Here is a 13,846-nt window from a genome sequence, read left to right as displayed (position 1 = left end):
CCTACCTGACAGGCAGAACGATCATCATCTCCTACTGGCATCAAGTGTAAAATCTATGACTAGTAGCTGTAGCTCGTACAGGCATGGGCAAACTAAGGCCCGAGGGCTGGATGCGGCCCGTTCAGCTTTTTAATCCGGCCAGTCAAAGGTTTCCAAATTATATAATTTATTTATATTATCATTATACTTTTCCCTGCAATACCCACATTTCCCCAATAGATGGTGTAAAAAATGATAAAAGTATTTGATCATTTTAGCCTTTATGCATGACATTTATCTTAGTTCACACGGACGCTTCATCTATTTGCTCCTGTTTGCCCAGGCCTGAGCTACATCAGCAGCCGACTACTGCTGTGGTGACGCCTGATGAAAGGAGACATTAAACCTAGAGTGTATGAGATCATGTTCTCCGTCACTTTGGTTCTTCACAGCCCGAAGAGTAGAGACCTGTGAGTCGGGTCAGTTCTTCTCTGACCAGAACCACAATTATAACCGTGCAGCAGCAGCGAACACTTGATAGCACATCATCATGTGTATCACAGACCTCTCCAGGACCTGACACCAGGAGACGCCCAGCCATCGGCCCCGCTGATATTAGGGTTCACCGTCGGCTGCACTGACGTCAATGAGAAAAGAACCTCTCCTCAAACGGGTTCTTGTGGTTTGGGTGTTCAAACGGGGACGATGCAGAGTCCACTGAACCTGCTGGCTGTCCTCTGAGTGGCTGCTGAGCTGAACTTTCCCAGACCTGCATCCACACCCACAGGAAGAGTCCAGTTACCTTCAGGAGGTTCTCAGAAAGGAGAAGATGAGGAGGTGGAGCTGCTGGACAGACGCCGTGACGCTGCTCACATGACTCCACACCATCAACATCCAGGGTTGATTAATCACCGTGAATCCTTCTGTGACCAGGGTCAAGAGGCTAACGTAAAAAAATGCTGACATACCCCAGAGGGCGCTGTTAACACCATCTGAGCTGCAGAAGAAAACTGTTCTACAAATGTCTAAAGTGTCTTTTGATTAATGATCCAACCACCTGAACAGAGTGTGTGTGAGTGTGTGTGTGTGTGTGTGTGCAGATTCTGTGTCATTTAATGCTGAGCACATTTTCCACTGTTTAATGAGAATCACAGAGAGCAGAGAGGAAACAGTCGGGATATTTTTAGGAAACTGACAGTAACATGAACCCACCTACAGGACCACCGCTGTAATGACGCTCAGTCAGACTGTGTTCACTACTGTTATTACTACTGCTGCTGCAGCACTGAGAGTTGGTCCTGTGGCTGCAGGATAAATACACTGATGACAGTGCACACACACACACACACACACACACACACACACACACACAACAAGAAGCTTCACTACTAACAAACCCAAACAGTCCACAGCCCACAGACAGAACCACTTGGTCTCATGCTAAATGACATCAAGATGACAGCACACACTGCAGTGTGTGTGTGTGTGTGTTTGTTTAAATTAAAGAGTATTACACAATTGTTTCCATGCTTCTGGTCTTTGAGATGTTTTATCCTTCTTGATCAGGTGCTGTTGAACCTCTGTCCAGGTCCAGGTCCAGGTCCAGGTCCAGGTCTTCAACACCATCATCACTCTGAGTTTCTGAGAAGTGGAGAACCTCCAGGCCAATTGTATTTCTGATGCTCCTCTAAGTCGTACGTTACGGTTGAATTACTTTGTCTTGTCATCTTAATGACCACAAATGGTTGACCACTCCCTCGTTGTCTAATATTGCCCCCCCACCACGGTACATTGTTCTATTATTCTACTAACAGCTATAATAACAACAACGTGTTGTTGACGTCAACACAGCCTCAGAAAAACTGCCAAAGAAAAGCTAAAGGTTAGCCACCAGACACTGGTGCTTGATGAAGTTGTCTTAGATGACAACGTTTGTTTTTGTCAGTGCAGTCGTGTTTGGTCCAAACACAGTCATGTGACCGTCACGCTCTGACTGAGTTCATTTGCTTTTCTAATTGATGTGAAATTTCAGACCTTTCAACAACAGCGGCTCAAGAAAACAAGAGCGCTGGGAGGTTCGCATGAGTTCCTGTCTCCGACTCAGTCACGTTAGCAGATTCATTACAGTCGGTGTAAATGTTTGGTCTGAGAGAAGGTCTGATGTTTGGTCCAGGCTCTCGTCACGGGAAGTTGTAAAACAGAGCCAGAAAACGAAGCACGACACCAGGAGGAAAACAGAGAGTCTTCACTGGGAGGAGGAACCACAGAGTTCTGCTCTGTTCCTACTCCACACATTCACAGCTGTGAGGCTCCTTAGAACAACTGTTGAACGAGCAGAACCGACTGCCAACGACCTCAGCTGCTGCTACTGCCGTTACTGCTGCTGAAAATGACGAGGACCCGTTCAGTCCTGATGAGTTTGGAGGAAGGCCATGATTTGGCACACTCACCTTAAGGAAGGTCACATCTTTCCACTGACCTTGATGACCTGGTTGTCCACCTGATGACCTTGATGACACCTACAACCGGTCTAATGACCTTGGTGAAGGCCATGGTGGAGGAGATTGTGTAAAACCATGACCACCTCTTCCCTGAAGACTGTCATCCTCACCCTGAAGGACCTCACCTGTCTGCAGAATGAGAGGAAGTGAGAAGAACTGCAGTTAGTTATTGAAGAACTCACATTTTTAATGACATCAATACAAAAGTGTCCTGATCTGAGAAGAACATTTTAAGAACATTTCTTAAAAAAAATCTGTTCAGAAGTATTTCTCTAAACATGACAACATGAAGGTTTACAAAACACACTTTTGAAGTAGAACAGATGTGTGTGTTGCCATAACACAGCAGGACACTGTCATGTCGGACATGTCCACCCCCACAGACCCTCCTGTCATGGCTGTTGTCATCAGACTGTGTTCAAAACTGAAGATTACAGTAGACACAGCTCCTCCCACTGACACTGTGTACAGTACACACACACACACACACACACGTATGTGTGTAGTAGACCTCAGTCTGTGGTTCTGTTACAAACTGACGTTGTCACTCAGAAACCCTGTCCTTCCTGTCCTCGTTGTGACGTGTTGTCTTCAGGTCAAAGGTCATTCCCAGCTGCTCCTCTGCACAGTGAAATGTGGCTCAGCGAGACCACATTTAGGTCCTGGTCCTGTTGATACAGTTGAGTTCCCTGAGGCTAAAGTCGAGACACTGGAGAGATGAGGCCTCCAGAGCTGACCTGCCTCTTCCTGGACCTCCTGTAGGCTCAGATCCAAACAGCTAAGACTGGACTGACATCAAGCTCCTACAGAGAACTACAGGAAAACAATAATTTAATTCAAATCAGTGCAGTCGCCCCCTGGTGGCACACAGACTTCCTCTCTACATTTAAACCTGAAGGCTACATCAGCTCCGTCTTCAGGCTCTACGTTCACGCTGTGTGAAGAAACCATCAGGTCTTACATCAAACCTGAAGGTTCCTACTCATAGTTCTGGTCCCAGACCTTCAGTGGTGTCTGATGGCGTGACAGTGATCCAGGATCCGTCCTCAAGCTCGGAGTAGCAGTGTCTGTGTTTCCTCCTGAAGGGCAGACGTTTGCGTCACAATCATTATGTCAAAAAAACTAAGGAATAAATCCAGAGATGTCTGAGCCCGTGCCACGAAACCCTTCAGAGACACACACACACACACACACACACACACAGACCACCCTTCTGCACAGGAAACACTGTAGATCTCTCACACATGAAGGAAAATGTGAGTCACTGCTTGACTTCCAATAAATATGTTTAAATCCGATCAGAGCAGAACCCGCTCCTCCACTGACGACTTTAACACGGTTCCTCAAGTGTATTTTTCTCTCTTGGATTTCAGAGCAGCCTCTCGGTGGTCAGCAGAAGATTGATTAAATCAGTGAAAGACACTGGTAATCATGATTCTGATCGGAACCGCTCCGCCGTGCTGGCACACACAGAGTCACAAATGAAAAACAACCGCTGGGCCAACGTCCTGATGACAGTACAGTCTGAGGTTCAGGAACCTCCAGGACAGAGTCAGAGGTTCTCACATGTTCTCAGAGGTCTAGGCGTCAAACTATAGAAACAATTCAAACGTCATCATGATGTTTTTCATCAGACAGTTCCATGTTGGTCCAGGTCATCTGGGTTCACGTCTCCTCCAGCATCGTGTCATTCAGCAGAAAATAAAGACTTTTGCTGACGTCAGATTTTCCATGAGTCAAGACAACTCTGCCTTTGAACACAGCCTTCACACTTAGCTCAGTGACATTTTTGTGGATGTACATAAAGAATAATTGAAAAAACAGCGCCCCCTCACATCAACATTTATGAGCTTTTTTTTTTAACGTCATCGCAACTTTCTCTCATAATCATAAAACTCTGGGCTGCAGTCACTTTTACTACACTGTAACTACAATGGTTCTGTCCTAATGATGCAGCAGGGAGGACCGTTCATCTGGAAGGTCATGAAGGTCACAAAGGTCATGCTGCGGTGTCATCGGACCAACATCAGGTGGCATTTGCCGTTGTCATGGAGACCGTGACCAGATCTGATCCGAGGGAGGGAAGCTCTGTGACCCCGGCCCTCAGGCCTAAATGATCAACAGTAGACGGACCTTCAGCTGGAAACTCCTCACTCTGGAAAAATCAATGCCTCTAAAAGCCACAGCGGGTTCAGACTTATGAACTGACCTCTGCTGACCTCTGTGTAATGACCATCAGGAAACTCTTTCTCACCTGTTGTTTCATAATGGCAGTCAGCAGCTCTTCACTAAAATCCAGGATTCATCCATCCATCCATCATCGTCTGCTTATCTGGGGCTGGGTCGCAGGGAGACAAGTCTGAGCAGGGACACCCAGATTTCCCTCTCTCCAGACACTTCCTCCAGCTCTTCTATAGGGGGAGCTCCCAGGCCAGCTGAGTTTTCTGGTGAAGAAGGATTTACCGGTCAATCTACGTTCCTATGGTCGTCCAGGATTCATTTAAACTGAAAAATGAAAAGAAATCAAACAAAACAATTACTTTGGTCAATAATAAGACAATAACACAAACATAAACAACAACATTAAAAAGTGTTAAATAACACATCAATTAAATGTCATGTTCAGTTGATTTTTTTATTATGCAGTACAGTCACTGTCCACCAGGCGGCCACAGCTCACGAGCAACAACACAACCCCACCTTCATGAAGCTGAGTCAGGTCTGTCGGAGGATGAGGTCATGTTCTTCACAGGTTCTTTATGTTGCTCGGGAAACGATTCATCCTTGGGGAACAATGGAGCCCTCACTGTTTTCCCAGGGTGCACTGCTGCGCTGCTGAACTACAAATGAATTACTCCATTTTTTTTATTGTCAAACAAATGAAAAAGTGAAATGTAGGATCTGATATGGTGAAAGTGTTTCCTTCCTCTGTGAGAACCAACAAACTGAAGTTAACACCCAAGAGTTCCTGGTTCCTCCCTGCTGGAACACGACGACGGATGGAGAACTTCGGTCAGAACAACGGCCAATAATTTAGAGAAGCTGATTGGCTGCTATTTATAGAAAATAAACTTTTGGGAAATGACTGGGACCATGTATGACTCGTTGGTAGAACATGAGCTGCTTTGGTGTTTGAGCCCTTGAATTGTTGCAGGTTGAATCACAGAAGAACAAGTGTTGGACAGACCTACGTTAGTCGGTTCCACCAAGATCTGTATCGTTCAGCTCTGAACTCTGGGTCCAGGCTCTTCCCTGCTGATGTCAAGCTTTGATGGAACCAAAATTCTTTAACAGTCGTAGAGTTATGGATAAGTTGAAGGTTCAGTTCATTCTGCAGTACTCACCCTCTCCACTAGGTTCCATTCAGCCCAAGGAGAAGCTCTGACGACCTCAAAACCACGTCGACAAGTCCTTCCAACAAAGTTAGTTTTAGTGGTGGTACACGGAGTGATCTTCTTCCTCTTGAACATTGATGCTCCACCAATGTCTTCATTTACTGTAACGCCACCATGTGGACATGTGGAAGTTTGACATTGCTGAGTCAAACTTTAAAGACAAATCCTTTTTTAAGCCAGTTTTGAGAACTGACTCTTCTGTTTCTTTTCATGTCATTACTGAAACCTCAAAAATCCAAACCTCTGCTAAACTGAAGACCTGAGTCTGGTTCTAATCCAAGTTCGACAGTTGACTAAATATTTTATCTTCTGGACAGAGAGACTCAGAGTAGCATCACAGTCAAAGGATGGAGAGTGATAAACCTGGACTGGACTGGTGGACCAGGAGCCAGACTCTGTGCCCAGTGCCTCAATGTCCAGCTTCAACAGCAGGAAAACATGAAGGTCCAGACCATACGTGTCAAACTCAAGGCCCGGGGGCCAAATGCGGCCCGCCAAGCCATTTTGTGTGGCCTGCAGGAGCTTAAAGCATTTAGTAAAGTCCATGCAGAAGAGTTTCTTTACCTAAAATTTTTTAAAAGACGTTTTTATAATCAATCAAATAATAATTGTTTAAAAAAAAACGTTTTTATAATCAATCAAATAATAATCAATTGCAGAAACCTCTTATGGAGTAGTTACATCTATACCAGTGGTCCCCAACCGAGGACTGGTCAGCCAGTACCGCTCGTTACTACAGACCAGTACCAAGGTGCTGAGCATTACATAATACATAAAATATCTACTAGACTCTATTCTGTTTGCATCAGAGTCTGAATGACAGAGTCAGAGTACCTTTAAATAAAGAAAGTAAATAGATATGACAGGATTTACTTTGAATGAAGTAAATTAGTAAAGATTAAGTACAGTTTTTCATTGTGTCCCACTGTGACCTATGGACTGATACTGGTCCACGGACCGGGGGTTGGGACCCCTGATCTATACAGTCTTCCAGTTATAACCGGCCCTTCAAGGGGAACTGTATTGGTGATGTGGACCCCTGTGAAAATGAGTTGGACACCCCTGGTCCAGACAGAGGAAGAGGAAAAAGAACCGTCTCATCTGTCAACACTGAGATACAGCTGATGGAGAGCTGTGATTGGTCAAAGCTGGGCCTCGTCAACTTCAGCACAGAAACAGCATCAGCATCAGTCTTCTCAGCAGCGGTTCACGTTCAGCTGCAGCATCAGCAGTGGATTGGACCAGTGACACCAGCACTGACACTGGTGCTTTAACTTTGTAGGTACACACACACACACATTTGGTGTGTGTGTCCAGCCTTGGTGTGATCGTGACGAAGTTTTCCAGAAGCTTCTCAAACAAATCAAGTGTGATAGCTGAATGGAAAAAAAGGGAATGGGCCCATTTTCCACCTCCGCAGCACAAACATCCCCTGAGCGGCAGACTCTCACACCTTCACTGCTGCTGCTGATGCTCTGAGTCAGAAACACCTCCACCTTCTGCTGTTTGTTGGATTTTTCCAGAGTCAGAATCCTCGGTGCCTTCACGTGCTCCTGTCATTTAGGCCTTCAAATGTTCCTTTCCTTTCCAAGAGCTTTTCCACAACATTCCGGACAACACACTTTGAGTAATTGTGGTGGTCAGTGCAACAGGCCAGACATCCAAACAGGAGACAGGGAAAACAGAACTGAGATTATTCCGACGGTGGAAAACCAGGCGGACGGAGACATGAAAGGACCAGGTTCAGGAAAGTTCAGGTCTTTGTTTTGGATGAAGACGTACAGAGAGACGAGGTGAAGTCAGAACTGTCCTGATCTTATCACTGCTTTAATCCCAGGGAATTATTTTTAGCCTCAGAATCAGCTGCGAAGAATTAGGACAGAAACAGCCATCAGTTCAGGAAGAGGTCAGAGGTCACAAAGTGTCCATATCTCTGGAAGACTGCAGATGTTGACAATGATTCTGGGTGAGTGACAGGCTCATTCTCTAGACCTCCTCTTCTCCTCCTCCACCACCTTCCCACCTCAGCATCTCCACCACACACTCTGTGCTCGGTCGGAGTCCAATTATTATGACCTAGAAGAATGTGGCTAGACCAAAACCAAACTGGACCTGGAGTTGGACCAGACTGGAGGGTCAGTTTAGACTTTTCATTTGTATAGCAGTGACACCCAAACCATGGATTTGATTGAATTTAGGACAAGCACACTTTCAGGGATGCCTCTAGGGGGCACTAATGTTTACCATCTCCCAGCGTTCTTTAAACGTTCTTCAAATGTTTTGGAAAAAGACAAAACTTGTTCACTTGTGAGAAGCTGTTTGCATCTGTGAGCCAGCGCCCCCTGCTGAGCAAGGCTTGACCCCTGCATTTTTTCCACTCACGTCTTCACGTCCATGACTTCACAGCACTGTCACAGCCTCAGGCTCTGCAGACCAGAACTTTCTGCCAGATCTCAGCAGGACTTTAATCAGAGGAACCACTGAGCCCAGTCAATCTTTGACATAAGAACAAACAGTTCTGACTCTGCTGGGACGAAAAACAACAGATCAGAGCAAGAACCCCATGGACGTGAAGGTCCATCTGCACCTGGAAGGTGCTGAAAAGCTGGAAAATGGGCGTTGAACGTGCTTGACTTTGAGCAGGAGAGACGGGCCTGAAGACCTGACCCAACCACTGAAGTCTGAGCAGCAGAGGAACCGATTATGGACCGGAGGAGTGACTAGAACTGACTCTCACTGATACCTGCAGCCACTCTGATGACATCAGGAAGTCATGTGGTCAGTCTGTCCAAACAGCAGTGGTATGGGGAGGGGGAGAGAGAGAGAGAGAGAGAGAGAGAGAGAGAGAGAGAGAGAGAGAGTCTGCTGCTTCAGTGAACTTCTGTTCCTTAGGTAATTTGAACATGTAGAGACAATCCCTAAAAGTTAGCTAAAATATAGCAGACAATTAGTGATTACCAAAGTGATGACAGCTGAGAAAAATACTGACAGCTTAAACGGTTAATGGTTTCTGTAGCTAAAATGCTGCTAAATAAAGGTCGAGAGCAACATGTTTGGACACAGATGTATCCATCTGTCTGTGTTGAACTTAGGTTCTGTAGGAACCCCCCATCATCTCCACCATTCACCCAGACGCCATCATAATCCTCAGCCTCGGTTTGTTCCAGGATTGGCTCTGATCAGATTCTGTTATCAAATCCTCTATCAGACATTTCTGTAATTCCAGAGCAGGAGCGTGAGATTTTCAGAGCACAAAAAATGAGAACCGGCTGTGTCCACCTGTGGACTCATCGCTGCTCTGGACCCTGATACTGGGGCTGCGTGTTCTTTCATTGATGAAGGTTTCATTAGACCCTGGCGCAGATTCTTCCTGTGTTTGTCAGGACTTGAGCATCAGCTCATGAAGAAGAAGATGGAACACCTCGGTGTCTGGAGTCCTCCTGCTGTAGTGACCTGGCATCAAAGGGTTCCACCGTCCCAGAGCAGCCAGACTCTGTCTCTGCTGCTCCTGGTGTTCTCCGTCCATCCACAGAGAACCCGTCTGAGCAGCTGCAGATCTTCATTGATTGGCAGCAGATCTGTTTCCCTCTGTTATTGTGAGCAGACCTGTTACAGTCTCTCACTGCAGACTCTCTCTCAACAAATTGAATTTGGAGGAGAAATTGTAAAAGAACAAGCAGAACCAGAGAGAGGATGAAGACGGTTCTGGTTCTGGCTCAGGGTCTCAGCGATTACAGTCAAGTCCTCAAAGATACTGTCAAAGAAGAATGTGTCCAAACACCACTGTGGTCCTGGTCCACAGGTTGGACCACATTCTCTGCAGAGAGTTAGTGTTTTCACAGCTGTCTCTGGCTCACTGTTTCCCAGCATCCTCAGCAGAGGAGCAGAGAACTTCCACCTGCAAATAAAGAGTGGAACCTGAGGAGCCCTGGATTGTTCTGGTTCCTCTGGTCCAGACTTAACAGAACCACAGAGACGAACTGAACAACAGGTTCAAATCAAAGCTGCAGAAACAGCTGACGGAGGGACAACAAGTCGGGCTTCCAGAGTTGGACTTCACTCTGAGCTGATGTGATTCCAAGGATGTTGAAACTGGAAGACTGCAGCCCCAGAAAACTGCCACAGGGGCAGGTACACCGAGTAAGAACCAAGAGGTCAGGTTGTTCTACTGATCGGACCACAACCACCTCTGCATTTGGTAAATCAACTGGAGCAGATCTTGAAAGCCCATACATGTCGGGCTGCCCTCTGGTGGTGAGGTGACATCTAGTGATCGCTACTTCCTGGAGTTTGAAACGCAGTGAAGCGTTTGTGTCTGATGACAGGAAGTTCGGACAAAACTGCTAATGCTTCGTGTCAAAGACTGAAAACATATTGCAAGGAACATCCGGATTTAATCTTGGAACACTGACCAACAGTGTGATTCAGACCATAGGAAGGAGGAGAGAACTGGTATCCTCACATGCGACTGGTGTTTGTCACACTGTTATTTCACGCTCCTGATCGGAATAATCTTCCGAAGAAAAACGAAGCAGATCTTTGATGTCTTGACCCTGTAATTTCACGGCCTGCTACAGTCGGGTGGCTGAAGTCACTGTGTGTTATAAACACCACCGCTCTCATCCAAACACATTCTGTGAGAAGAAGAAGCTCTCAGACAAACCATGGGAATCCTCACGGTCGCTGTCTGGAAAGATGAAGGAATTCCAAGCTGCGTTTCTTAGAGTGTCCTGTTGATGGCGTGAATTTCAAGGTGATTTAATCAAAGGCCTGTCATCATTTTTACTCCTGGGTGTGTGTGTGTGTGTGAAGAATTCCAGCCGCACTTGTAGGAATGTGGCTCCAATTAGGTCCGTCTGATTTCATCCGCATGAGTCAGAGGAGCGCAGCCTTTTCCGACGTCCAGCTTCCTATTGTTCAGGACTTAAATTCTTTCCTGTGTACACAACCTTCATTGTGACGGTGGGTGAATTTAATTAGAAAGCTGTTACAGTTGGACATTTTTGTTTTTGTTTTTTTTCTGCCAGACAAGAAGAAGTGGAGGAATCTACATCCGTGTTGGAGCCTAGAAACCAGAACTTTCCTGAGGGTGGAGTTTGAAGATGAGAATGTTGCTGCGTGGTCAACCACAAACCTCCAGTCTTTTAATTCATTGATTCATTCTGCAAACAAACACCATTATCATGGTGGATGCTGCCCCGATTATTGGTTGCTGAATAAAGAAACAAAGTTAGGGCTGCAGCCAAAAAGCTGTCTGGACACAGAGACCACCGTCTATGAGTGACATGAAGGAGAAGCTACAACTGGGAACACGCAAAAAAACAGTCACTGATACTAACTGAAGTCCACAGAGAAAATCAGTGATTTTAGTTCAGACCAAAGTCCATAGAGAAAATCAGTGATTTTAGTTCAGACCAAAGTCTGATTATGGGATAATGATTTATCTCACAGATACACAGCAGTTCCTGATCCAACCAACAGAGAGGCAGCATTCCCTCTGTCTATGTGAGCTAAAATCATTGTTTTCCTTGATGGACTTTGGAGCAAGGTGCCTTGTGTTTGCAATTAGCGACAGGTATCTGACCAGGATGGTCTGGACCATGAAGTTGACCCAGAATAACCCAGATGATGCAATTTTTCCACAAATTTTAACAAACCTTCTCTGAAACTCCAGAAAGCCTCCATAAAGTTTTAAGGTGTTTCAACTCGGCATCTTGGTCATTATTAAAAACTAACATTATGCAGAGAACCAAATCATTTTATGACTCCAATGTGTGCTTTTATTTGTGTGATGACCTTATGCAGCAGGTATTTGCAGTCGGACTCTGCTGACGTCAGGAGCAGTGACTGAGGAAACTGAACCATCCAGAACTTCGAAGAAAACATAGATGAAAAAAGCTGCAGGTCAATCTAAGAAGGTCTATGTTTTTCCATGTCAGCTCTCATTTGGTGGTTTGACAATCAACATCAGACCCAACTGGTGCCAGACCCTGGAGTACCGCCACAGACTGTGAGATTTACAACACTGAACACTGGCTGGTAAAGATCTACAAGAGGAAAAGGTTCAAATAAAATGCAGCCTAGTGCAGAATTACTTCACACAATCAGGCATCTGGTGGGAGGGGGTGGGGGATCTAGTGGGGGTAACGAGAAACACCAGCTAACTGGCTGGTCATAATGAGCCAGAGGCCAGGTTTTAGCCTGCAGCTTTCCCCTCCACTGTGTTCTCCTCCGTCAGATTTACTGCCTGGTTGTTAGTCTAAAATAGCAGCAGTAAATTCTTAATGTAGACAGGAACAGTCAACTGTGCAGCCTTACCACTACATTTTTATCTGATGTTAATGAGACAGGAAGTGGAAGAAGTTAGCTTAGTGACACTTCAGTGCCATCTGTTTATCATAGACCAATAAAAGGAGGAGATTTTTCAATCACTTCTGTATCGGCTGACAGAATTCAAGCCACAGGAAAAAAAAACTACTCGCTCTGAGTAGAACTTATTAAACTTTGAAATATGTCATAACCACTCCCCCCACCCCCCACCACACACCACACACACACACACTTGACTTCACTCACGTCAATAGGCACGTTCAAAGCGAGGGCACTCATTTGAATAAATCTTGTGCGAGCGAAGGCTGAATAATGTGTTGGACGTGGTTTTTAGCAAATGTGGGAAAATATGATGGAAAATATTAGCAAATCGGAAAATGTTACAGGTATTTGGAATAAAGAGGAGAGATATTAAAAAAATATATAAAGCATTCTGAGCCTGTGATGACAAATCCTGCTCTCTCTCTCTCACACACACACACACACACACACACACACACACACACACACTTACCCAAATGCTGCTGTTGTGTTTGTGTGAGTTTGTTTCACTAATGAGTTGGTTTGGCTGCAGTTAAGTGAGCAACAGGAGTGCATGCTGGGACGTCACCCCAGAGCAGTGTCAGAGAGAGGGTACTGGGAGTGCAGAACCTCACAGAGACCAGGACAGAACCTACACCAGAACTGGAGGAGAGAGCTACTCGATGAGTACTTAGTTCAGAGTCTTGAACAGGACTGGACTGTGAGCTTTAGACCAGGACCACCAGCACCACCAGCACCACCAGGACCACCAGGACCACCAGGACCACCAGGACCACCAGGACCACTTCCTTCCTGCTTCTCTCTGTACCATCTTTCTCAGTTACTGACAGCTATTTTTTAAATGAGCTAATTTAATTGGCTAATTGGTGTCACGTGATCGACTGTCTTTTTACAATAGTAACTTAGAGTGATATTTATAGTCCAGACCTAAGTTTTATTTTTACGTTTCATGTCTGGTTACGCTTCATTTTAAAAAAAGACAAAGAAGATAAAGTTCTAATGGAGCTGTCACTGGAGCTGGGAGTCAGTCCTACAGTGTAGTAAGTGTGAGGGAGTGAGGGAGAGAGAGACAGAGAGACAGAGAGAGAGAGTTTTTCATTACCTTCAGCTGCTGCTGCCTCACTCAGTTTAGACTTTAAATCTGTGACCACATCAGAAATTAGCCATAAAATTTACAGCTGAGGAAAAGCATGTGTGTGGCTGGTGAACAGCAGCTCACCTGCAGGGAGCAGCGTTCCAGGAACAGCCGACAATCTCTAACTGAAGGAGACGATAAAAAACATCCAATGAATGGAGGTGAACTGGCCTTAAGTTCTGAGTGTGTGCGTGTGTGTGAACAGAAATGTAGGAAAGAATAAATTGGCCTGAAAGTTGTAAAATAAGGATAAAAACATTCAAATAAAAAAATTAACTTTTGAGGTCTGGAACCACTTTCACATCTGAGTTTGATTAAAATGTCTGAATGTGCATTTAATCGTCAACAAACCAGAAGCTAACTGAAGCTAAGCTGCTCGACAAACACCAGCAGCACCTGTACCAGGGTGTACCAGGGTGTACCAGGGTGTACCAGGGTGTACCAGGGTGTACCAGGGTGTACCA

At 45.5% G+C, this 13,846-nt stretch overlaps 1 long non-coding RNA gene across 8 annotated transcripts in view; it reads right to left on the bottom strand.

Annotated features, from left to right (window-relative positions):
• Positions 1-1,064: 1,064 nt before the first annotated feature.
• LOC103382218 (uncharacterized) overlaps positions 1,065-13,846 on the bottom strand; it is a 47,682-nt gene continuing 34,900 nt past the window's right edge. For 2 of the 8 annotated variants that reach the window (XR_003050312.1, XR_003050306.1), the window contains 4 exons: positions 5,181-5,320; positions 4,735-4,985; positions 3,021-3,559; positions 1,066-2,609 (listed from right to left, as the gene is read on the bottom strand). This is a non-coding gene — a long non-coding RNA (uncharacterized LOC103382218). Of the gene's footprint in view, positions 2,610-3,020; positions 3,560-4,734; positions 4,986-5,180; positions 5,321-13,846 lie in introns of all 8 variants that reach the window. The other 6 variants (XR_003050310.1, XR_003050311.1, XR_003050308.1 and 3 more) reach the window with 6 other exon arrangements.

Source organism: Cynoglossus semilaevis, chromosome 8 (genome assembly GCF_000523025.1).
Source record: "Cynoglossus semilaevis isolate Cse_v1.0 chromosome 8, Cse_v1.0, whole genome shotgun sequence".
Classification (NCBI taxonomy): Eukaryota; Metazoa; Chordata; class Actinopteri; order Pleuronectiformes; family Cynoglossidae; genus Cynoglossus; species Cynoglossus semilaevis.
The sequence above is the reverse complement of the archived record's forward strand: the minus strand, read 5'-3'. Positions and strand labels throughout refer to the sequence as shown.